Raw genomic sequence first — 27,195 nt, forward strand, 5'->3', positions numbered from 1 at the left:
CCTTGCTGCAGTTCTGCTTGACCTGCTTTGCTTGCCCTGGCTTGCTTCTGTCTCCGTGCCCGCTCGGGTGTACTCACTTCGTCCTGGTCCTGACTGTTCGTTCGCCGCCCCGTTTCCTCGTGGCGTTCCGTGGCTACTGCCCCTTCCCTTGCGTGTTCCCTGTTTGTCTTCCTGTGCACTTAGCCAGCGTAGGGACCGCCGCCCAGTTGTACCTCGTCGCCTAGGGCGGGTCGTTGCAAGTAGGCAGGGACAGGGCGGTGGGTAGATTAGGGCTCACTTTCCCTTCACCTCCTTCCTGCCATTACAGAAATATGTCAGATTTGAAAAATGGGCTCTGAGCCTTAAGGCCAAAACTAGGCTGCGTCCTTAAGGGGTTAATGGGTGCTGTCGGGTCATTTTTCCTGACAAAATAGTGACGCATGATCCGACGCTGCTGTTAATAGAGCCTGATATCTGGGACCCCAAAAATCACTAGAACATGGGTCCCGAATTCTCGTTCTGCCGCACTGCACCCCCGCAGTGAGGAGAAGCTTGAATGGAGAGGAGGACGAGCATGCACCTTGCCGCTTCATTCAATGTCTATGGGGCTGATGGTCCATCCCATAGACTTTCAAAGGAGCCTGCGGGCAGGGTGCATGCTGGTACTCCATGCAAGCTCCCCCTCAATGCGATCGTGCAGTGAGGAGAAATGGGGGATTTAGAACCGCCCTTCAAGTGATCAGTAGGGGATCCATCAAGAAGATTTATCTCCTATTCTGTGGATAGGTGATAAATATAAATCTTGGGACAACCCCTTTACCTGCAAGTACATCAATTGTTTTGTTTTTTTTTTACGGTGTTCACTGTGCGGTAAAATTTACATGTTAACTTTAGTCTGCGGATCAGTATGCATACAGAGATGTCAAATGTTGTAGTTTTTTTTAATGTTTTACTACTTTTACAAAATAAAAACTATTTCTTATTAAAAAATAGTTTTATGTCGACATAACTTTTTTTGTTTTTCAATCGATAGTACTGTGTTAAGGTTTCTTTATTTGCTAGGCGAACTGTAGCCTTTATAGGTAAAATTTTGGGGTACAAAAGACTTTTTGATCACTTTTATTCAAATTTTTGAGGAAGCAAAGTAACAAAAAAATAGCAATTCTGGCACAGATTTTTTTTTTCCTACGGTGTTTACAGTGCAAGTTAAATTCCGTGATATTTTAATAGTTTGTATTTTAACGGATATGGCGAGACCAGTTATATTTACTTTTTTTGTTGTTTGCATTATTTTACGTGAAAAATTGTAAAACGTCTCTTATGTAAACTTATACTTAAATTTACGTTTAGTCCCCCTAGGTGACTTTACCATGCAATCTGGCAAGATTTATAGTAGCCCACAGAAGATAAACCTGTTGGCCTTCACTAGGTCTCCGGCTGCCTTGATAATCAATTGGCACCCGATGATTTTGTCGGTGGGGGGGGCATCAGGGGACAGAGGGGTTAAAGGTTCGGAATCAGAGTTATAACTGATCATGGTTGTTGCAGATGGGTGTCAGCAGTATAAAACAACCGACACCCGCTCAGCTTCTGAGCCCGCGCTATATTGCATGGTGTATGTTGCCAAGGAATTGGAACATACAATAAAACTTTATTTTAGTACAACTATATACAATTGAAAGATTTTTTTTTTTTTTTTTTTAAAAGACAGCCTTTAGTTTGCATTTAGCATTTTCTCCTAATAAAAAAAAATATTTGGGTGACCTAACAAAAAAATGTTTTATAGCCGTCACACCAGCAGGTAATATGGTATATTTACCATATATTTCGCATAAGGTGCGGAGAGGACAAAAAACGCTAAATTTACGCTTTTACATCCCATTGAATACTATGAAGAGTGATTTGGGGCGTTTTTTGTGCTGATTCCAACGTGGCTTCTGCGTCAAAAAACCTCAGTGGGAACAGGGCCTTATGCAGCAGATTTAGGGTTCATTCAGACGTTTCGGTTGAGGTGCTATAAAGACTGCATCTAAAAAACGCATCCAAAAACACAGTCTCATGGTCTGAATGGACCCTTACTGTTGTAAAGTTAGATAGGATACAACTAGACTAGACCATTTGAAACCACACCAAATTTAGCAGACTGGTGCATGGAGAATGATAAATTTTGCACAACCGGCAGGACACTTTTCGCTTTATTTTGTCACCTCATGGTGGTTCTGTACTTTAAACCAATATTTTGCACCAGAAATGGTGCTAGATTTGAATAAATTTGCCCCCTTTTACATCTCCTCTTAGCCACACCCCTATTTTTAGACACTTTAAATTGCCAAAGAAGGTGCAAAAACACATAATAAATTTGGTGTACGGTATTTACTCCACTTTTTGCTTAGCAATTCCCCCTTCATATTTCCCAATGGAAGAAAAAGTCGCAAGTGACCTTGCAACCGTGAAGAATTTAACCATGACAGAAATTTTGCCGTAGTTGCAAGGAACCTCATGACTTTGTTTCTATAGCGAAGCACTGAGGTCGCTTTGTGGGTGATTGCAATTTGCCATGTAGCCCTAGCCAAAGAGAGATCTGTTCTATAGGTGTTATGGCTTACATAAGTCATGTTATAAATAACCTGTCCTGACAGTAAAGAGAGGTCCACCAGAAGACAAAATACCCTTAAAGAGGCTCTGTCACCAGATTATAAGTGCCCTATCTCCTACATAATCCGATCGGCGCTGTAATGTAGATAACAGCAGTGGTTTTTATTTTGAAAAACTATCAATTTAGAGCAAGTTATGAGCAATTTTAGATTTATGCTAATTAGTTTCTTAATGACCAACTGGGCGTGTTTTTACTTTTTACCAACTTGGCGTTGTACAGAGGAGTGTTAGACGCTGACCAATCAGTGGCCAATCAGCGTCATAGACTTCTCATTGTTCCAGCCCAGCTTCTTTCACTGCACAATCACGCTGGGCTGGAACAATGAGAAGTGTATGACACTGATTGGCCACTCTGAGGAAGCACTAATTGCGAAACACACGTTGGGGTCTTGCACATGTTATTCAGGCTCTGAGGACCACTAAGATGGGTAAGGTGCTGTTTTTTCCCCTGATATTACTGGTTTCTCCTATATTTATATGGACTGTTTTGATCTAAACATATGCACTTGAACTTTGGGATAGGACATTACCATTTTCAGGCTACTGCACCACCATTTCCAATATGGATATTATAGTATACCTCTCTTGCATCATAGGTCCTGTTAGTCCGATATGACATGCGAACATTTATAGAGTCTTCTCTGTTTTGATACCAATTTTTAATTGTTTGTCTAAACCTTTATGTTAATAAACTTGTTATACTTTTATATATATATATATATATATATATATATATATATATATATATATAGATATAGATACATATGGTTTTGTACTCCAATTCTTCTTCTGTATGGTACTAATTTTGGAGTGGCCCAACTGTTAAGAAAGGGAAGGTGTCCCCTGTGGACACATCTTAGCCAATTATCACATTGTTCTAGGAGTTTATATATTTGTAATACACTGTCTCATTACCCACTTAAGCAGCCACAATACCGACATAAATTCCACAATACTTCCATCAGAGCCACACTGTCTCTAATCCCAGCCGCAATGTCCCAATGACAACCACAATCCCTGAATGCCTCCTGCCTCAGTGCCAATTATAAATTTGTCGATGACAACCACAATGCCCTCAATTCTCCCTATTCTGGCTACAATGTCCTCCATGCCAGTGACAATGTCCACATGACAGACAAAAATTCCCATTGGGGAAGGAAAGATTGTGATGAATGTGTATGTTGGAATATAAATACAGTGCACCAATGTGGAGAAAACTAAGGCATTTACAATGCCCTTAAATATGTATAGCCAATATATGTGCTACTAGACAAAATTGTAAGGTGGATAGGAGCAGCACAAGTGCAGATTACCAAATAAATGGTCGGTGCTAAGCTTCAAATGATAGGAGTGACTTCTCCCCATATGATGTATAACAAAAAGTCAAGAGCATAGAAGCAGCACTTACGAAAAAAAAAGTGACGTTTATTCACCCAACAAATGCAACGTTTCACTTCCTCAATAGAAGCATTTTCAAGCAAACAGTGATAGTATCACACGAGTATAAATACAGAGAATCACAACCCTTGTTTTTTGAACTGTGTTCTGTGTATTTATACTCCTGTGATACTATCACTGTTTGCTTGAAAATGCTTCCATTGTGGAAGTGAAACGTTTCATTTGTTGGGTGAATAAACGTCACCTTTTTTTCGTGAGTGCTGCTTCCATGCTCTTGTCTTTTTGTACTACTAGACATATATCCTTATATACTAGGAAGGTATTACCACAACTTTGAAAGTCCAGAGCTAGAAACTAGCCTGATAATTATCAGTAATTAATAATAATATTAATTACCAGTCCTATGATTCCTCAATTGCCGCTGACTGGAGGATTCCATATCCTGCTTCTCTTCACTTTCATATAGACACCTAGAAAAAAACAATAGGAAAGAGGTGTGATAATACATTCCTGGTAAATGCAATAGATGTATTGGATCAGTAAAGAGATGTTAGTGTGCCTAGTTTCTGATAAAACCCCCAAAAATGTTAAGGGGCACTTGAACCCTTTCTGGGATGCATTCTGATGAGCCAAACTAGAGATCCCACCTCAAGTCTTCCTATCCAAGAAAATGCAAAAACCACTTCGTCCTGACTAGAAGCCACAAGTAGGATAGAATTGTCTCTAATCATAACTCCTAAATTACTCACCAATTACACCACATATCAGATGCCGAGAAGAAATAGCACTCTTCTTCGCACCTGTATAAAATAGAAAACCATTCTTCAATCTATTCAGAGGTCCATTTAAAACTCGTATATAAAATGGGCCTAAATGGGGCCTAGAGGGGACACAGTATAGATAATATCATCCATTAGGGAAAAATATCACACATGCAATAAAGGCCTCACATGCACCAAGTTAGGACACAAAGTGATATCACTAGTAGTGAAAATAGCTGGACACGGACTTGCAACTTCTGGCCAAATCTCTAGAGAGGGAAAAGAAAAGAAGCCACATCAACTATACTGCACCACTCATAACAAAAAATGTAAACCCTACCCAAACAAACCCTACAAAAATGAACTGTAATTCAGGGAAGACTTTCATAAACACAGCTGATAACCAGAAAGATTGTGTAATATACTGCCCAACAAAATATACTGGGCTTGGCAAAGTCATTGTCATTAGATATAGGAATTTCTACCAATTTTACCAGCCACAATGTCGAAACAAACAACTCAATGCTATCCATGCCAGCCACAATTGCTACGTGACAGTCACACTCCCCATGACAGCCACACTGCCTCCATGAAAGCCAAAATGTCACCATGACAATCACAATCTCAAAATGCCTAATATGTTAGTCAAAATGCCCTCAATACCAATTCCTCAATAATAACCACAATGCCCACAATGTCCACCATCCCTGGCACAATGCCTCCCATGGCAGCAATGCCCACATGCCAGTTACAATGCTCCAATTAAAGCCACTATGCCCCCATGACCCCCACATTGTCCCTTATAAAAGCCACAATACCCTCCAAGCCAGCCACAATGTCCTCAATTCCCCTTTTGCCAATGGCAAAGTGAAAATGAGAGCCACAATGCCCTCTATACAAGTCACAATGCTATTAATGGCCCTATGTAATTTAGAATGGACCTATTCTAACCACAAAACCCCTAATGCAAGCCACAATGACAACATGACGCCCGCTATATGCCTTATCCCAGCCACAATGGCTTTCATTCAAGCAACAGTGCCCAAATGCCAACCACAATGCTCCCATAAGAGCCACTATGCCCCAGTGAAACACACTAAATCCCAGCCACAATATATCCATTATAGCTACAATGCACTCCATGCCAGTCGATGTGCCCTCAATTCTACATTTGCCAATAACATTGCCCCATGACAGCCACAATGTCCTCCATGCCAGCCATATTTCTCACAATGCCCCCTATGCCAGCCACATTAAGCTCAATGCCCCTTAGTCATTAGCAATACAACCACAATACCTCTTAAGACAACCAAAATGCCCTCATGACAACTACAATCCCCTCATTGTCCACTTTACCATCATAAAGCCTAAAAAAACACAATGCCTCTAAAAATTCACAATGCCCTCATGACAGCCACACTGTCTTTAAACCCAGTCACGATGTCCCCATGAAAGCCACAATGTCCCCTGACAACCACAATCCCAGAATGCGTCATATACCAGCAACAATGCCTTCATTACCAATTACAATTCCCAGAGGACAACCACAATGCTATCATTGATCCCTATTCCAGCTACAGTGACCCCATGTAAGGCCACTATGCCCTCCGTAGCAGTAAAATTACCCTGAATGTCTCCTATGTCTACCCCAATGACCCCATAACAACTACAAAGCCTCACATGGCAGCAGCAAAATGCCAACTGCAAAACAACCATGACAACCTATAATGCCCCTTGACGGACTAATTGCCCCTATGACAATTACACTGCTTCATTACCCACTTTAGCAGCCACAATACCCACATAAATACCCCAATGCCTCCATATCAGTCACAATGCCCCATGACAGCCACACTGTCTCTAATCCCAGCCGCAATGTCCCTATGACAACCACAATCTCCCCATAACAATGCCAATGTCTGAATGCTTCATATGCCAGTCACAATGCCTCAGTGCCAATTATAAATTGGCTGTTCTACATCACTAAAAAAATTCACTGGAAAAGGACTGGAAGGTACAATAAAATATAACTTTTACTGATGTATAATATAAAATAAATATGCCAAAACTACATGCAAAAAGAAAAAAGAACACATTATAATGACATCCTCAGCTATGAAAAAGACAGGGTTAAATAAGCATAAGTAGTGCGAGTATAACCCTCATGTTGTATGAAGAAAAAAGCCACAAATTATGCAACATGTATAAAACATTGATAGAATGTGATTTGAGAGCTGGTATTCCAAAGTATCAATCCTAATACATTTCCCACATATATGAAAAAGGACTTGTAGTAGCTATGGGGTTTGTTGTATATACCCACCTACCTGTTCCTGTTGCAGTTTCTCTCAATCGAGTTGGATAGATTAAGATGGAATCCTGTTCACATCCTCAAGAATACAACAAACCCCATAGCTACTACAAGTCCTTTTTCATATATGTGGGAAATGTATTAGGATTGATACTTTGGAATACCAGCTCTGAAATCACATTACATAGTTACATAGTTACATAGTTAGTACGGCTGAAAAAAGACACATGTCCATCAAGTTCAACCAAGGGACGGGAAAAGGGAAGGAAAAATTTCTACACATAGGAGCTAATATTTTTTTGTTCTAGGAAATTATCTAACCCTTTTTTAAAGCCATCTACTGTCCCTGCTGTGACCAGCTCCTGCGGTAGGCTATTCCATAGATTCACAGTTCTCACGGTAAAGAAGCCTTGTCGCCTCTGCAGCTTGAACCTTTTTTTTCTCCAGACGGAGGGAGTGCCCCCTTGTTTTTTGAGGGGGTTTTACAAGGAACAGGATTTCACCATATTTTTTGTATGTGCCATTAATATATTTATATAAGTTAATCATGTCCCCCCTTAGTCGTCTTTTTTCAAGGCTAAATAGGTTTAATTCTTTCAATCTTTCCTCATAACTTAAATTCTCCATGCCCCTAATTAGCTTCGTTGCTCTTCTTTGTATTTTTTCCAACTCCAGGGCATCCTTTCTATGAACTGGAGCCCAGAACTGAACTGCATATTCTAGATGAGGCCTCACTAATGCTTTGTAAAGTGGTAATATTACATCCCTGTCCCGTGAGTCCATGCCTCTTTTAATACACGACAATATCCTGCTGGCCTTTGAAGCAGCTGATTGACACTGCATGCTGTTATTGAGTTTATGATTTACAAGTACACCCAGATCCTTCTCAACAAGTGAATCCGCCAGTGTAGCTCCCCCTAGGACATATGATGCATGCATGTTGTTGGTACCCAGATGCATAACTTTACATTTATCTACATTAAACTTCATCTGCCAAGTGGACGCCCAAACACTTAGTTTGTTTAAATCTGCCTGCAATTCATGAACATCTTCCATAGACTGAACTATATTACATAGCTTGGTGTCATCTGCAAAAATAGAAATAGTGCTATTAATCCCATCTTCTATATCATTAATAAATAAGTTGAATAATAGTGGTCCCAGCACTGAACCCTGGGGTACACCACTTATTACCGGGGACCATTCAGAGTAGGAATCATTGACCACAACTCTCTGGATACGGTCCTTGAGCCAATTCTCAATCCAATTACAAACTATATTTTCTAAACCTATAGTCCTTAATTTACCCATTAGACGTCTATGAGGGACAGTGTCAAATGCCTTTGCAAAGTCCAAAAACACTAAATCCACAGCGGCCCCTCTGTCTAGGCTTCTGCTCACCTCTTCATAAAAACAGATTAGGTTAGTTTGACAACTTCTGTCCTTAGTAAAACCGTGCTGGCTGTCACTTATAATGCTATTTATTGTCACATAATCCTGTATATAGTCCCTCAATAGCCCCTCAAACATTTTCCCCCACGATGGATGTTAAGCTTACTGGTCTATAATTACCCGGGAAAGACCTAGAGCCCTTTTTGAAAATAGGCACCACATTTGCCCTGCGCCAGTCCCTTGGCACTATACCAGTCACTAGAGATTCTCTGAATATTATGAAAAGGGGGACAGAAATAACTGAACTAAGCTCTTTAAGAATTCTAGGGTGTAACCCATCTGGTCCCGGGGCCTTGTGCACATTTATTTTATTTAATTTAGCTTGGACCATATCTACATTATTTAAAACTAGCTTGGAGGTTTTCTTCAGTGCACAGTTTGCCATATGTATGCACGACTGGAGCCGGAGTTCCAGGGTGAATATCTCTGTGGCAGATGTGAGCATGTTGTTCACCTGGAATCTCGTATTAGAGATCTGGAGGAGCAGAATGCAACACTGAGGAGGATAGACAATTTTGAGCGGAGCTTGCTGCTCACAGAGCATGCAGTTAGTGGGTTACAACTGGAGGGTGAAGACATGGGTGAGCAGGATCAGGTAAGTAGCTGGGTTAATGTAGTTAGGGGCAGTAGAAAGGGGTCAAAGACAAGGAAGGCCGATCCGGTTTCTGACATTCCAGGCAAAATTGCCAAGTTGGGTGATGATGCGGGGGTGTCAGTCTCAGAAATGGCAGCCCTAGTGGATACTGATCTCCCTAACAGCCGGGAGAACAGCCCAGCTAGTAGTCGGCGGGATGGTAATGCAGGTAAGCCAAGACAATTGATAGTCGTAGGGGATTCTATAATCAGGAAGACGGATAGAATAATTTGTCGCCAAGACCACCTCAACCGAATGGTTTGCTGTCTCCCTGGTGCCAGGGTTCGGCATGTGGTGGAACGGGTGGACAAATTGCTGGGAGGGGCTGGTGATGATCCAGCTGTCGTGGTCCATGTCGGTACCAACGACAGAATAAATGGTAGGTGGAGGAGCCTTAAGAATAATTTTAAAGAACTAGGCTACAAGCTGAAGGGAAGGACCTCCAAAGTAGTATTCTCAGGAATACTGCCTGTGCCATGCGCATCACAGGAAAGACAGCGGGAGCTCAGGGAGTTAAATGCATGGCTGAAGTCTTGGTGTAGAGGAGAAGGATTTGGGTTCCTAGAGCACTGGGCTGACTTTTCATTGGGGTACAAACTGTATTCTGCAGATGATTTGCACCTAAATGGAAGGGGGTCCGCTGTGCTGGGGGAGAGAATTCTAGCTGGGGTGGCGGAGTATTTAAACTAGGGCTGAGGAGGGAGGTCAATGTAGAAAAAAAAGGGGTAGCCAGGTTAGAGAGGGGTCAGACTATATTGGTGGGGGGAGAAACAGAATGTGGGGAGAGGACTAGACAACAGGATAAGGAGATCCTTTCGTTACAAAACATCAGTGTAAATAAAAAGGCCCGATTAATGTCAAATCACATTTCTGATAATAAAAGTGAAAAACTGACAGGCAAGTTAAAGTGTATGTTCACAAATGCCAGAAGTCTAGCAAGCAAAATGGGGGAGCTGGAGGCCTTGATACTGGAAGAAAATATAGATATAGTTGGTGTTGCTGAAACATGGCTGGACTCTTCACATGACTGGGCTGTAAATCTACAGGGTTTTACACTTTTTCGGAAAGACAGGACAAATAGGAAAGGTGGTGGTGTATGTCTGTATGTGAGAAGTGATATGAAGGCGAGTGTGAAAGAGACAATAGTGGGTGAATACTGTGAGGAGAATGAAACCTTGTGGGTGGAACTAGAAAGGGAGGTAATCACTGAAAAAATTACTTTTGGTGTAATCTATAGACCCCCCAATATAACTGAGGAGATGGAAGTTCAGCTATATAAACAGATGGAGCGGGCTGCACAGGCGGGTTCTGTAGTGATAATGGGAGATTTTAATTTCCGGGATATTATTAATTGGTGTCATGGTTCGGCTTCAACTGCAAAGGGGAGACATTTCCTCAACCTGTTGCAGGAAAATTTTATGGGCCAGTTTGTGGAAGACCCGACTAGAGGTGAAGCTCTGTTGGATCTGGTCATTTCTAATAATGCAGATCTTGTTGGGAATGTCAATGTTCGTGAAAACCTCGGTAACAGTGATCATAATATAGTTACATTTTACCTATACTGTAAAAAACAAACACAGGCTGGGAGGGCAAAAACATTTAATTTTAAGAAAGCCAATTTCCCCAGGATGAGGGCTGCAATTCAGGATATAGACTGGGAAGAACTAATGTCAAATAATGGAACAAATGATAAATGGTATATAGTCCCTCAATAGCCCCTCAAACATTTTCCCCACGATGGATGTTAAGCTTACTGGTCTATAATTACCCGGGGAAGACCTAGAGCCCTTTTTGAAAATAGGCACCACATTTGCCCTGCGCCAGTCCCTTGGCACTATACCAGTCACTAGAGATTCTCTGAATATTATGAAAAGGGGGACAGAAATAACTGGACTAAGCTCTTTAAGAACTCTAGGGTGTAACCCATCTGGTCCCGGGGCCTTGTGCACATTTATTTTATTTAATTTAGCTTGGACCATCTCTACATTCATCCAATTCAGTATATCAACTGATATATTAACAGCACTGGCACCGGCTACATCAGCTGCTCCTTCTTCTGTTGTATATACAGAGCTAAAGAACCCATTTAGTAACTCTGCCTTCTCTTGATCCCCTGTGATCAACTCCCCATTACCATTATCTAGGGGTCCTACATGTTCAGACCTTGGCTTTTTAGCATTTATATACTTGAAGAATTTTTTGGGATTTGTTTTACTATCCTTGGCCACCTGCCTTTCATTTTGTATTTTTGCTAATTTTATTACATTTTTACAGATTTTATTAAGCTCTTTATATTTTATAAAGGCTACAGCTGTATCCTCAGATTAGTATTTTTTAAATGCCCTTTTTTTGTCGTGTATTGCCCCTTTCACAGAAGGTGTAAGCCATGTGAGGTTTAATTTGAGTCGTTTATACTTGTTACCTATAGGAATAAATTTTGCACTATAATAACTCAAAGTAGATTTGAAAATCTCCCATTTATCATTTGTTCCATTATTTGACATTAGTTCTTCCCAGTCCATATCCTGAATTGCAGCCCTCATCCTGGGGAAATTGGCTTTCTTAAAATTAAATGTATTTGCCCTCCCAGCCTACGTTTGTTTTTTACAGTATAGGTAAAATGTAACTATATTATGATCACTGTTACCGAGGTTTTCACGAACATTGACATTCCCAACAAGATCTGCATTATTAGAAATGACCAGATCCAACAGAGCTTCACCTCTAGTCGGGTCTTGTACAAACTGGCCAATAAAATTTTCCTGCAACAGGTTGAGGAAATGTCTCCCCTTTGCAGTTGAAGCTGAACCATGACACCAATTAATATCCCGGAAATTAAAATCTCCCATTATCACTACAGTACCCGCCTGTGCAGCCCGCTCCATCTGTTTATATAGCTGAACTTCCATCTCCTCAGTTATATTGGGGGGTCTATAGATTACAACAAAAGTAATTTTTTCAGTGTTTACCTCCCTTTCTAGTTCCACCCACAAGGTTTCATTCTCCTCACAGTATTCACCCACTATTGTCTCTTTCACACTCGCCTTCATATCACTTCTCACATACAGACATACACCACCACCTTTCCTATTTGTCCTGTCTTTCCGAAAAAGTGTAAAACCCTGTAGATTTACAGCCCAGTCATGTGAAGAGTCCAGCCATGTTTCAGCAACACCAACTATATCTATATTTTCTTCCAGTATCAAGGCCTCCAGCTCCCCCATTTTGCTTGCTAGACTTCTGGCATTTGTGAACATACACTTTAACTTGCCTGTCAGTTTTCCACTTTTATTATTATAAATGTGATTTGACATTTTTTATTTATTTTTTAAGCTAGAATTCTCTCCCCCAGCACAGCGGACCCCCTTCCATTTAGGTGCAAATCATCTGCAGAATACAGTTTGTACCCCAATGAAAAGTCAGCCCAGTGCTCTAGGAACCCAAATCCTTCTCCTCTACACCAAGACTTCAGCCATGCATTTAACTCCCTGAGCTCCCGCTGTCTTTCCTGTGATGCGCATGGCACAGGCAGTATTCCTGAGAATACTACTTTGGAGGTCCTTCCCTTCAGCTTGTATCCTAGTTCTTTAAAATTATTCTTAAGGCTCCTCCACCTACCATTTATTCTGTCGTTGGTACCGACATGGACCACGACAGCTGGATCATCACCAGCCCCTCCCAGCAATTTGTCCACCCGTTCCACCACATGCCGAACCCTGGCACCAGGGAGACAGCAAACCATTCGGTTGAGGTGGTCTTGGCGACAAATTATTCTATCCGTCTTCCTGATTATAGAATCCCCTACGACTATCAATTGTCTTGGCTTACCTGCATTACCATCCCACCGACTACTAGATGGGCTGTTCTCCCGGCTGTTAGAGAGATCAGTATCCACTAGGGCTGCCATTTCTGAGACTGACACCCTCGCATCATCACCCAACTTGGCAATTTTGCCTGGAATGTCAGAAACCGGATAGGCCTTCCTTTTCTTTGACCTCTTTCTACTGCCCCTAACTACATTAACCCAGCTACTTACCTGATCCTGCTCACCCATGTCTTCAGCCTCCAGTTCTAACCCACTAACTGCATACTCCGTGAGCAGCAAGCTCAGCTCAAGATTGTCTATCCTCCTCAGTGTTGCATTCTGCTCCTCCAGATCTCTAATACGAGCTTCCAGGTGACCAACATGCTCACATCTGCCCCAGAGGTATTCACCCTGGAACTCCGGCTCCAGTCGTGCATACATATGGCAAACTGTGCACTGAAGAAAACCTTCAATCTAGCTATCCATTATCCAAGTTACAAAAAAAACAGCGAACAGGTGTTAATCAAAAAGAAAAACATTCTATCAATGTTTTATACATGTTGCATAATTTGTGGCTTTTTTCTTCATACAACATGAGGGTTATACTCGCACTACTTATGCTTATTTAACCCTGTCTTTTTCATTAATGAGGATGTCATTATAATGTGACCTTTTTTTCCTTTTTTCTTTTTGCATGTAGTTTTGTTATATCTATTTTATATTATACTTCAGTAAAAGTTATATTTTATTATAAACTCCAGTCCCTTTCCAGTGATTTTTTTTCTGACTTTCTGTGGAGTATATAATTGCTATATAACAATCCCTATGGTTAGGGGTCATTTTTTACACCAATTTCTTCAATTTTTGTTCTACATCACTAGCAGCCTCCTGCCAACTCTTGCAGATGCGCCGTTGCCTTGTACTCCCCTGGCATGCGCTGTGCAACGATGAAGCCGGGCAGAGTACACAACAATGGCGCATCCAAGAAAGTTGGAGGAGACTGGTAGTGATGTATAACAGCCAGGGGGATGTCAATCAATCTTGGAAAGGTGTGTTTGGAGGCAGGACCACGTGACTCTTAAGGATAGCGGCACCACCCTATGACCCCTTAATGTGTAATTAGCATACAGTGTGGGCCATTTTAAAAGTTGATTTTATAGATTTTGTTGCACCTGCACAAAAAACATACAAGGGAATGTGTGGAAATATTGTCAGGTAATGTATTGCTGCATGGTGGTAGTTGTTCAAGGGGTTAAAACTACCTGACAGGTTCCCATTAAATAGACAATGAATTGAAAACAATCCCATCTGCCCTGCAATTTTGTTATTATAAATATATACTATGTAATTACAGCTTCAGAACAAAGTTCACACATATATACACCACCATAACAAGCCGAGTACATATATACAGCACCAGAACAAAACTCAGTACATAAATACAACACCAGAACAAAGCTGAGTACATATATACAGCACCAGAACAAAGCTCAGTACATAAATACAACACCAGAACAAAGCTCAGTACATACATACAATAACAGTACCAAGCTCAGTACATAAATACAACACCAGAACAAAGCTCAGTACATAAATACAATACCAGAACCAAGCTCAGTACATAAATACAACACCAAAACCAAGCTCAGTACATAAATACAATACCAGACCCAAGCTCAGTACATCAATACAACACCAGAACAAAGGTTAGTACATAAATACAGCACCAGAACAAAGCTCAGCACATAAATACAGCACCAGAACCAAGCTCAGTACATAAATACAACACCAGAATCAAGCTCAATACATAAATACAACACCAGAACCAAGCGCAGTACATAAATACAGCACCAGAACCAAGCTCAGTACATAAATACAACACCATAACCAAGCTCAGTAGATAAATACAGCACCAGAAACAAGCATAGTACATAAATACAGCAACAGAACCAAGCTCAGTACATACAGTTAGGTCCAAAATTATTTGGACCGTGACACAATCTTCATGATTTTGGCTCTGCATGCCACCACATTGGATTTGAAATGATCAACTGAGATGCAATTAGCGGCCGGCGATGGTGACTATGGCAACCGGACACCAAACAATGGCGTCCGGCTATGCCATAGACGGAAGCCTAGTGGGTCCTGACGAAGTCAGGACCCACTATGCTTGCTGTCAGTGAGTAGCTGACAGATCTAATACACTGCACTACGCATGTAGTGCAGTGTATTAGAATTGCGATCAGGGCCTCCTGCCCTCAAGTACCCTAATGAAACAAAGTAATAAAGTAAAGAAAAGATGTGTAAAAATAAGAAAATAAAAGATTTAAAAGTAATAAAAGTAAAAATCCCCCCTTGTCCCTTATCAGTCATTTATTATTAATAAAAATATATAAACAAACAAATAAACTATACATAATTGGTATCGCCGCGTCCGTAACAGCCTGAACTACAAAATTATTTCGTTATTTATCCCGCGCGGTGAACGCCGTAAAAGAAAATAATAATAAACCGTACCAGAATCACAATTGTTTGGTCACTTCACCTCCCAAAAAATGGAATAAAAAGAGATCAAAAAGTCGCATGTACCTAAAAATCATACTGATCGAAACTACAGTTCGTTACGCAAAAAATAAGTCATCGCACGGCTTTATTGTTGGAAAAATAAAAAAGTTCTGGCTCTTAGAATATGGTAACACAAAAAGTGAATGATTTTTTACAAAATTTATTTTATTGTGCAAACGCAATAAAACATAAAAAAAAACTATAAATATCTGGTATCGCCGTAATCGTATCGCCCCGCAGAATAAAGTGAATATGTCATTTATAGCGCACGGTGAACGCTGTACAAAAAATCGAATAAAAAAACAATAGTAGAATTGCTGTTTTTTAGTCACCACGCCACCTAAAAATAGAATAAAAACTGATCAAAAAGCCGCATGCACCCCAAGAAAACTACAATGAATTCCTCAAGGGGTCTAGTTTCCAAAATGGGGTCACTTTTGGGGGGTTTCCACTGTTTTGGCACCACAAGACCTCTTCAAACCGGACATGGTGCCTAATAAAAAGGAGGCCTCAAAATCTACGAGGTGCGCCTTTGCTTCTGAGGCCGGTGCTTCAGTCCATTACCGCACTAGGGCCACATGTGGGATATTTCTCAAAACTGCAGAATCTGGGCAATACGTATTAAGTTGCGTTTCTCTGATAAAACTTTTTGTGTTATAAAAAAAATGGTATAAAGAGGATTTTCTGACAAAAAAAAAGTAAATTTCACCTCTACGTTGCTCTAAATTTCTATGAAACACCTAAAGGGTTCATAAACTTTCTAAATGCTGTTGTGAATACTTTGAGGGGTCTAGTTTCTAAAATGGGGTGTTTCATAGGGGTTTCTAATATATGGGCCCCTCAAAGCAACTTCAGAACTGAACTGTAACCTAAAAAAAAATAAAATTAGGCAATATTTAGCTTCTTACATTATACTGATAATGAGCCGTGCCCACTCCGAGATGACCCCAGTTTTGACCGTTTGTATAAACGGAGACCCCTATTAGACCGTTTCAGTGGCTGGTTTTCCCAAGCATACACCCCCGAGAAGTGTATTTCTATTGATGAGTCCTTGGTACATTTGCAGCATCCCAGAAGATACCCTTCTGGTTCCCTGTTATTTGTATGTCATGCATTGTATGTGTTTTACATGTCTTTATTATTTTTCACACAGTGTGCTGTTCACCAGCTGAAGAGAAGGATGAAGGTATCAGTGGGGAGCCACTAGAGGGTGCATTGTACATCTAGCATTGTTTGAAAAGGGGGTGGAGCCTGGCTACAGCCCTAGAGCCTCACTCTGACTCTGTCTCACAGTCTACACAGAGGAGTCGGGTCGTGTCTGTGAGGAGACAGACATGTCTGCTAGCTGCTCTGACACAGCAGATTAATACAATCCTTTCAACTGGCAACAGGTCTCAGCACCTGCAGCCCAATGCAAGAGGAGGAACAGTAAGGAGATTGTAACCAGCATATCATCTCTATCATCACCACAGCAAGTATTATTTAGCTGAAAAGCTGTCTGTCTGTTTCTGAGGAGAAGTCTATATAATATTGGGCCTCAGAACTCCTGCTGGCGCTGTTACCGGTTCTGCCGCACGCGACAATTAATATAAGAAGTGTCTATCAAGTCACTCAACTACAACCCTCATCACTGAGAAAAGTGAGTTCATTTATTACACACGCTGCTGGAAAAGTGAATGATTTCTAGATATAGCTGGACAATTGAAACCCTCATTGGTCACCCACTGGTCCCTTCTTCCCCTCAACTGCTGAAGTGGACAGAAGATAACGTGCCTCCATTTTGGAAGACTGTATAAAGTTCTTCAGTAAACGTGAGTTATTCAAATCCCCTGTGTCGTCTGGTCCCTGCACTGCATAACATCAAGGGCACCCCACATACCACCTTGCCAGGCGCACACATACTACTACCACCATCACGGGAGTTGCTACGGGGGAAAAGACTATCACCACCATCATCCATAGTGCAGCCCCCCTGTCACTGTGCCAGCCCGAGAAGGAGCGAGGGAGGAGAGGTAGAGATTCCTACAGATACCTCAGGCCATACACCGTGCACTTCACTACTGCTCCCATCCTCCTGGGAAGCTCTTCCTCGTGGTTGCTGCATATAAACTTTGGCGTCACGAACAGGATACGTTTAAATCTCATGTGGGCCCCAAACCAGAGAGACTTTGTCCCAAAGCCCTGGTCCCCACCGTACAAAGCTGCAACCGCAGCTGCAAGAGACTATTTCAGCCCCAAAAGGGGTTAAAATCACTGTTTCCCGGCAGTTCCAGCCCAAAAGGGGTTAATCCGCCATTTTACCTCACAAACTGCTGCGTCACAGTTCCATTTACCCGCTCCAGACAGGTTAACCTGCGGCGCCAGTCTAGCGCCACCATCTGGATGATTATAGGAACTCACAATATCCAGCAAAGGCAAGAGGGAACGGCCGAAAACTGCTAGGCACCGCCATCTTGGATGAGTGAAGCCTCTGCACGGCACCTCCACCGCGGATCCCCTGCAACCAGCAACTCTCCCAAAAACATCACAGGAGAGCAACGGAACAGCCCGGTAACAAAGTACAGCCCAGAGGGAAGCAACAGCATACCATCGGTGAGTCCCGATTCAATTGGCCATCAAGTTAACCCCTGCTGTACCACCACCGGTGCACAATAAAAAGCCCGGGAGCATCCTGGACATCACTCCGGACCCAATAAAAAGTCCGGGAGCACCTTTAACAAGACCCCCGACTCAGTTAAAAGTCCGGGAGCGCCAATAATAGACATTGGAAAAATTTAAAGGGACAGTAACAATGTCGGACTCAAGTGACACGGAAGAGCCCGGTCTCAGTACGGTCACTACACCAGCCATGACAGAAAGAACAACACCTGCTGCAGCACCCTGCATCATGCCGCTGTCCATGCCCTACTATGCAGGGGCCCCATGGCTGCCCCACTACAAAGGTGAACCACACACCTTAAAAGACTTTAGAAAAAAGATGCTTGCCATGTTCCGCCTCTACCCCATTCCAGAAGAACAGAAGGTAGAGATCTTAATGGGACAACTACAAGATGTGGCCCTAAAAGAAGTGGAGTCCTGGCCACATATCCAAAAGAAGGCTGTGGATCAGATCCTGGTCCAGCTACGTACCACCTTTGAGCCCAAATCCATCTCTGAGCTCAGGATGAGGTTCATGGACAGAGTTCAGCAACCAGGTGAGACACTCCGAAATTTTGCTCTTTCCTTACAGGAGACCATGAGGGCCATGATACAAGCCAACCCCCATGAGGCTTAAAAAGCAGACAGAATCCTGAGGGAGCAGTTCATTGAAGGAGTCGCCTCAGATTCCATGAGTCATCAACTACAAATGATGTCCGTCCAGAACCCTGACAGCACCTTCCATGAGTTTAAAGAACTGGCCATAGAGGTACTAGAAAGAAGGCCCAGAAGAAGAACAGTCAGGGCTACCACCCCTCTTAAAGAGGCAGAAGAGGAACCTGCCCCAGTAGCACCACATCCAACACCTTGCAAGCCCATCACCTACCAGGCTACACAGGCTCAAATCACAGCTGGAGGAGATCAGTACCAAGATCAACTGAAACTCATTGCCAAAAGCCTGGAGCAAGTCTGCCAACGACTGGAGAATCTAGAAGCCAGCTCTCCAGTAAAATGTGAGCTGCCAACATCTAGAGACAGTTATCCAAATAGTCCTAGCAAGGGCTACCGCAATAGTCCCAACAAAACGTCGACAGATCGCTTTGATGAACATGGGAGACCTGCCTGCAGACACTGCCATAAGATAGGTCACCAAGAACGTCAATGCTGGGCGTTAAACGGACGTCTCCCGAGGCAGAGGACCATTCCTCGGGAGGAGAAATAATAGGTCCCAAAGATCCAAAATGGCTGCCACGGTTTGTCGGACCTCGTCCAGAAGTTACCATCCGCATCAATGGAGTACCATTTGCTGCCCTCCTGGATACGGGATCCGAAGTGACAACCATCCAGCAGGCCGCCTTTGAACAACACTGGAGTAGCGAGATCCTGATGCAACCTCCAGAAGCCTGGTTAGACGTCATCGCTACCAACGGCCAGTCCCTACCTCTGCACGGGTACTGGGAGCCTACTGTCCAAGTGGGAGGAGTGCACTTACCTCAGCAAGGAGTCCTCGTGATCAAAGTTAAAGATCAAGGACAACCCACAGTAATTCTGGGAATGAACATCCTAAAGCACTGCTATGGAGAAATGCTAGAGGCCCTACGACAATCCGTCCCCACGGCTTCCCAGGCTGCCCAGAAGGTAATACACAAGACCATCCGTGTACTGGCTGCCCAACAGCGATTCACCAACGCCAGAGGAGAGATCTGCAGAGCTCGCATCAAGGACCACCATCCAGTAACCCTAAAACCTGGCACAGAAACACTGCTATGGTGTCGGGCCCGTTCAGGCCTACAAGGACTTGACTACCAAGCCCTAGTGGAACCAATACCACTAGATGAACATCCAATGGTTATGGCTGCCCGAAGTTTAGTGACTGTGGTCGAAGGGAAAGTACCCATCCGTCTTCTCAACTTAGGAGACCATTCAGTAACCCTGAGGAAGTACTACCCTGTAGCACAGCTGTCCCAACTCAGTGTGCAAGACCTGGTGGACATTCCAACTGTCACCGCTAAACAGGCTGCACAGCAACTAAAGACGTCAGAAGAAGCACCAGTAACACCCTGGTGGGGAGAAATCCATGTGGGAACTGCAACAACACCTGCCTACCAGATCCAAGGAGTACTTGAAGTGGCTCAGGATAGCCATGAAGCCTTCAGTAAGCATCCTCTGGACAATGGGAGAGCAAAAGACATTGAGCACACTATTCCCACTGGTACTCATCCTCCCATTAAGGAAAGACACAGGCCTATACCACCTGCCCTATACCAAGACGTGAAACAAATGGTCCACGACATGAAAGAGGCCAAAGTCATCCAAGAAAGTCACAGCCCCTGGGCTGCACCACTAGTTCTTGTCAGGAAGAAAGATGGCAACCTTCGCTTCTGTGTGGATTACAGAAAAATTAATAACATTACCCACAAGGATGCCTATCCTCTTCCAAGGATTGAAGAATCTCTGACAGCCCTGGGATCAGCTGCCTACTTCTCTACACTGGATCTCACAAGTGGTTACTGGCAAGTACCAATGTCTCCAGCTGATAGGGAGAAGACAGCCTTCACCACCTCAATGGGCTTATTCGAGTTCAATTGCATGACCTTCGGACTGTGCAATGCTCCTGGAACATTCCAAAGGCTGATGGAAAGATGCCTAGGTCACAGGAACTTTGAGACTGTGCTCCTATACCTGGATGACATCATAGTCTACTCCAAGTCCTATGAAGATCATCTCAAGCATCTAGCTGAAGTGTTCCAGGTCCTAACCAAAAATGGCTTAAAAATCAAACCCTCCAAGTGTCACCTCCTCCAACCTCAAGTCCAGTACTTGGGACATATAGTGAGCGCAGAAGGCATAAAGACAGATCCTGAGAAGATAGCTGCTGTCCACAGTTGGCCTACACCTACCACTGTGAAGGAAGTAAGAAGCTTTCTCGGATTTGCCGGGTACTACCGGAGATTCATTCCTCATTTTGCCCGCATCGCTGAACCGCTACAAGAACTCTTGAGGGGGCACCCTAAAGAACACTTGAAGAGGAGAATTCCCATTAACTGGAAAGAAGAACAAGAAATTGCCTTCCAGTTACTAAAAAGATTATTGACTGAACCACCCATTCTGGGCTACCCAGATTACAGCCTGCCCTTCCATCTTTACACAGATGCAAGCAACCAAGGACTTGGTGCAGTGCTGGCCCAACAACAAGGAGACAAAGAAAGAGTGATCGCCTATGCAAGTAGAGCACTCAAAGGAGCTGAAAGAAACGATCAGAACTATAGTTCCTTCAAGCTGGAGTTCCTTGCATTGGTCTGGGCCGTCACAGAGAAGTTTAAGGACTACCTTGCCGCTTCTTCCTTCACTGTCTTCACAGATAACAACCCGCTAGCACACCTGAACACCGCAAGGCTGGGAGCCTTAGAACAGAGATGGGCTTCACGATTAGCAAATTACAACTTCGTGGTCAAATACAGAACAGGCAAGTCCAACATCAATGCGGATGCCTTGTCCCGCCTGCCTACAGGAGAAGACCCGGAGAATCCTGATGATGACAACTGCAAAGAGGAAGTAGAGATGCCTGCATTCTACAACCGCTTTGCAGATCCTGATGCTATCAACAACAAAACCCAGGTACATTGTTCTTCCCAACAGGCCAAGAAGCAGTCACCAGAACAAGAACAATGGGCCCTGTTGCAAGCTGAGAGCAGAGTGATTGGAGATATCCTAGACTACCTGGATACCAAAAAAATACCCATTAGAATCCGCCGAGGCAACACAGACCCAGAACTACTTCGCCTTTGGAGACAAAGGAAACGTCTCTTTGAAGAGAATGGTCTGCTGCTGAGGAGAGTGCTGGATCCCATCACCAGTAATCGGCTGCACCAAATTGTCATCCCAAGGAGAGATGCCAAAGTTGTCCTTGAGGCATACCACAACAAGTCTGGACACTTTGGAGTTCAAAAGACACAAGCTACAATTCGCAGAAGATTCTATTGGATCGGAATTAGAGGTGATGTCGAGAAATGGTGTCAAGAATGTACTGCTTGTGCCTTAGCAAGAGGAGAGAAGCCAAACCAAAAGGCCCCTCTGCATCCTATCGTGAGTCATCGACCGCTGGAGATCGTGGCCATCGACCATGTGAAAATGGAGCCAAGTAGAACAGGATACACCTATGCCATGACCATCATCGACCATTACACCAAATTCACAGTCACAGTACCAGTAAAGGACTTGACAGCAAAGACCACCGCTGCAGTCTTCCTAAAAACTTTCCTTCTACCCTATGGCTGTCCTGAGAAGATCTTGACAGATAGAGGTTCTGCATTTGAATCCCAACTATTTCAGGAACTTTGTCAGCTGTACAACTGTAAGAAACTAAGAACAACCGCTTACCATCCCCAAGGAAATGGGTTGTGTGAGAAGATGAACCAGATTCTGATTGAAATGCTCAGAACTTTACCGCCTCATCAGAGAGCTGTCTGGCCAAATCATTTGCCTGAGTTGGTGTACATCTACAACAACACTATGCAAGCCTCCACAGGTTACACCCCATACTTCCTATTGTTCGGAAGACAAGGAAAGCTGCCTTCAGACATTTCATTGAATGTGTCCGTTCCAGATGACTTGAACCCTCTACCAACCACAGAGTGGGTGAGTGAACACCAAAGACGCATGGCTGATGCAAATGAAATTGTTGAAGCTAGGATGGAAGAAGCGAGAAAGAAGCAACAACATGAATATGACCAACATGCTAATGCTAAACCCTTTCAAGTTGGAGACCTTGTCTGGTTAAAAAACTTTCAAAAAACCAGCAAATTGGACACTAAGTGGGAAAGAATCCCTTATACCATCAAGGCTGTCCCATACCAAGGAACAGATATCTATGAGATCCAAAGAGATGGTAAACAACCGCAAATTGTCCACCGTAACAGGCTTAAACTGTGCCTACAAGATCAACAGTTGCCTACCATTGAACAGGAAATATCAATTGAAGAACCAGTTGCAATTGATCTACCAGAAGTAACTGAAGATATTGAAGCAACAACTACTGAGTCCTCAACTCAAGAGCAACACTTGGACATAAAGAACCCACTGAGTTGGTGGTTTACCCCAATTTTGTCATTCCTTGCACCTGATCCTACACCTACAGTGTCTACAACTCACACAGAGGACAGATCACATCATGTACCTGCTGTTGTTGTACCTGAACCTGTCAGGAGATCAGAGAGAACCACTAAAGGAGTGAAACCAGTTCGCTATAGGGATTGAATATAATTGCAAGTAGGGAACAAGAAAGACTCTTATGTTCTAGAGCCCCTTCTTCATTTCTTCATTTATTCCTATCCAAGTTAGGCCGAAGCCTACCAACCCTTGTTACGTTCAAGAGGGAATATCCCCATAGACTCTGACGTACCAGAGCCCCTCATATCCTAAGTGCCATAAACTGTTGGACACTGCCACTCATCTTGACTTGAGACTTCTGCCCCTCATCTTCCAACTGTTACAGAAGAAATCTTCGCCCCTATTCCCCCTTCGAGAGTCAAGAATACAGGAATACAATGTTATTAAGATGTTTGCATTTCATGTTAACCCTTTTTACATCTTTTAGGCTGTACATATCCAAGAAAACGACGAGGACGTCTTGTCTTAAGTCCGGGAGTATGCAGCATCCCAGAAGATACCCTTCTGGTTCCCTGTTATTTGTATGTCATGCATTGTATGTGTTTTACATGTCTTTATTATTTTTCACACAGTGTGCTGTTCACCAGCTGAAGAGAAGGATGAAGGTATCAGTGGGGAGCCACTAGAGGGTGCATTGTACATCTAGCATTGTTTGAAAAGGGGGTGGAGCCTGGCTACAGCCCTAGAGCCTCACTCTGACTCTGTCTCACAGTCTACACAGAGGAGTCGGGTCGTGTCTGTGAGGAGACAGACATGTCTGCTAGCTGCTCTGACACAGCAGATTAATACAATCCTTTCAACTGGCAACAGGTCTCAGCACCTGCAGCCCAATGCAAGAGGAGGAACAGTAAGGAGATTGTAACCAGCATATCATCTCTATCATCACCACAGCAAGTATTATTTAGCTGAAAAGCTGTCTGTCTGTTTCTGAGGAGAAGTCTATATAATATTGGGCCTCAGAACTCCTGCTGGCGCTGTTACCGGTTCTGCCGCACGCCACAATTAATATAAGAAGTGTCTATCAAGTCACTCAACTACAACCCTCATCACTGAGAAAAGTGAGTTCATTTATTACACACGCTGCTGGAAAAGTGAATGATTTCTAGATATAGCTGGACAATTGAAACCCTCATTGGTCACCCACTGGTCCCTTCTTCCCCTCAACTGCTGAAGTGGACAGAAGATAACGTGCCTCCATTTTGGAAGACTGTATAAAGTTCTTCAGTAAACGTGAGTTATTCAAATCCCCTGTGTCGTCTGGTCCCTGCACTGCATAACATCAAGGGCACCCCACATACCACCTTGCCAGGCGCACACATACTACTACCACCATCACGGGAGTTGCTACGGGGGAAAAGACTATCACCACCATCATCCATAGTGCAGCCCCCCTGTCACTGTGCCAGCCCGAGAAGGAGCGAGTGAGGAGAGGTAGAGATTCCTACAGATACCTCAGGCCATACACCGTGCACTTCACTACTGCTCCCATCCTCCTGGGAAGCTCTTCCTCGTGGTTGCTGCACATTCTAAAGGGAGCGTTCAATTCCGTGAGTACCTGCCGGGTAAGAGGGCAAGGTATGGCGTGAAGATGTATAAGCTGTGCGAGAGTGCATCAGGGTATACCTACAGGTTTAGGATATATGAAGGGAAGGACACCAGTATTCAACCCCCAGAATGCCCCCCCTTACTGGGAGTTAATGCAAAAATTGTGTGGGATTTGGTGCACCCACTGCTGGACCAGGGTCACCACCTCTACCTGGATAATTTTTATACCAGCGTCCCACTCTTCCACTGCCTCGCTTCCAGAAGTCCTGCGGCATGCGGCACTGCTAGAAGAAATCTGAGAGGCCTCCCTAAGACTCTGCTTGGGCAAACAAGAAGGGGTGAGAGCAGGGCACAATCCGGCAGCAACATATTGTGTGTCAAGTACAAGGACAAGAGAGATGTCCTTGTATTGACAACAATACATGGCCACACCAGTACCCATGTACCAGTACTAGGTACAGTACAGAGACCCCCAAACCAGACTGCATCCTGGACTACAATAGTATGGTAACAACAACCACAAATAAATTCCTTGAGGGGTGTAGTTTCCAAAGTGGGGTCACTATTGGGGGATTGCTACTGTTTTGGCACATCAACACCTTTTCAAACCTGGCATGCTCCCTAAAATATATTCTAATAAAAAAGAGGTCTCAAAATGCACTAGGTGCTTCTTTGATTCTGGGGCTTGTGTTTTATTCCACGAGCGCAGTAGAGCCACATGTGGGACATTTCTAAAAACTGCAGAATCTGGAAAATACATATTTAGTAGCGTTTCTCTGGTAAAACCTTCTGTGTTACAGAATTTTTTTTAAATATAATTGAAATTCAGCAAGAAAAATTAAATTTGCACATTTCACCTCTACTTTGCTTTAATTCCTGTGAAATGCCTGAAGGGTTAAAAAACTTTCTAAATGCTGTTTTGAATACTTTGAGGGGTCTAGTTTTTAAAATGGGGTGTTTTATCAGGGTTTCTACATAGGCCCCTCAAAGCCACTTCAGAACTGAAGAGGTACCTTAAAAAAAAGGCTTTTGAAATTTTCTTAAAAATGAGAAATTGCTGTTTATGTTCTAAGCCTTGTAACGTCCAACAAAAATAAAAGAATGTTCAAAAAACGATGCCAATCTAAAGTAGACATATGGGAAATGTGAACTAGTAACTATTTTGGGTGGTATAATCGTCTGTTTTACAAGCAGATGCATTTAAATTCTGAAAAATGCTATTTTTTCAAAATTTTCTCTCAATTTTGCAATTTTTCACCAATAAACACTGAATATATCGACCAAATTTTACCACGAACATGAAGCCCAATGTGTCACGAGAAAACAATCTCAGAATCACTTGGATAGGTTTAAGCATTTCGATGTTATTACCACAGAAAGTGATATATGTCAGATTTGAAAAATGGGCTCTGAGCCTTAAGGCCCAAACTAGGCTGCGTCCTTAAGGGGTTAAGGTTTAATTCAAGGGGTTGAACAAAAATATCCTGTGAAACGTTTAAGAAATGCAACCATTTTTCTACACAGCCTTCTCATTTTAGGGGCTCAAAAGTAATTGAACAAATTAACATTACCATAAATAAAATGAAAAAAAATTTCATTAGAGAATCGTTTGCAGGCAATGACTGCCTGGAGTCTGGAACCCATGTACATCACTAAACGCTGGATTTCCTTCTTTGTGATGCTTTGCTAGGCCTTTACTGCAGCTGTCTTCAGTTGTTGCTTGTTTGTAGGTCTTTCTGCCTTAAGTTTTGTCTTAAGCAAGTGAAAAGCATGGTCGATCGGGTTGGGATCTGATGATTGACTTGGCCATTGCAGGATATTCCACTTCTCTGCCTTAAAAAACTCCTAGGTTGCTTTCGCAGTATGTTCTGGGTCATTGTCCATCTGTACTGTGAATCGACGTCCAGTCAAGCTTGCTGCATTTGGTTGAATCTGAGCAGAAAGTATATCCCTGAACACTTTAGAATTCATCCGGCTGCTTCTGTCTTCAGTTACATCATCAATAAACAGCAGTGACCCAGTACCTTTGGCAGCCATGCATGCCCATGCCATTACACTGCCTCCACCATGTTTTACAGTGGATGTGGTGTGCTTTGGATCATGATATAAACCTACATAGAACCTCAACAAACCAAATAAAACTGGGGTTCCCCAAAATACAAGTAGACAATCTAAAAGCAAAAAAGCACAGGGAACATAGCACCCAAAGAAATATATTTTACTCCCAAATGTTGTAAAAAATATAAAAATCTTTATTACAAGATAAATATTAACAATACATGGT

At 42.9% G+C, this 27,195-nt stretch overlaps 1 long non-coding RNA gene across 1 annotated transcript in view; it reads right to left on the minus strand.

Annotated features, from left to right (window-relative positions):
* Positions 1-4,777: 4,777 nt before the first annotated feature.
* The window catches only part of LOC142665230 (uncharacterized), an 81,571-nt gene continuing 59,153 nt past the window's right edge, over positions 4,778-27,195 (minus strand). The window contains exon 4 of the long non-coding RNA XR_012851447.1: positions 4,778-4,832. This is a non-coding gene — a long non-coding RNA (uncharacterized LOC142665230). The remainder of the gene's footprint in view (positions 4,833-27,195) is intronic.

Source organism: Rhinoderma darwinii, chromosome 12 (genome assembly GCF_050947455.1).
Source record: "Rhinoderma darwinii isolate aRhiDar2 chromosome 12, aRhiDar2.hap1, whole genome shotgun sequence".
Lineage (NCBI taxonomy): Eukaryota > Metazoa > Chordata > Amphibia > Anura > Rhinodermatidae > Rhinoderma > Rhinoderma darwinii.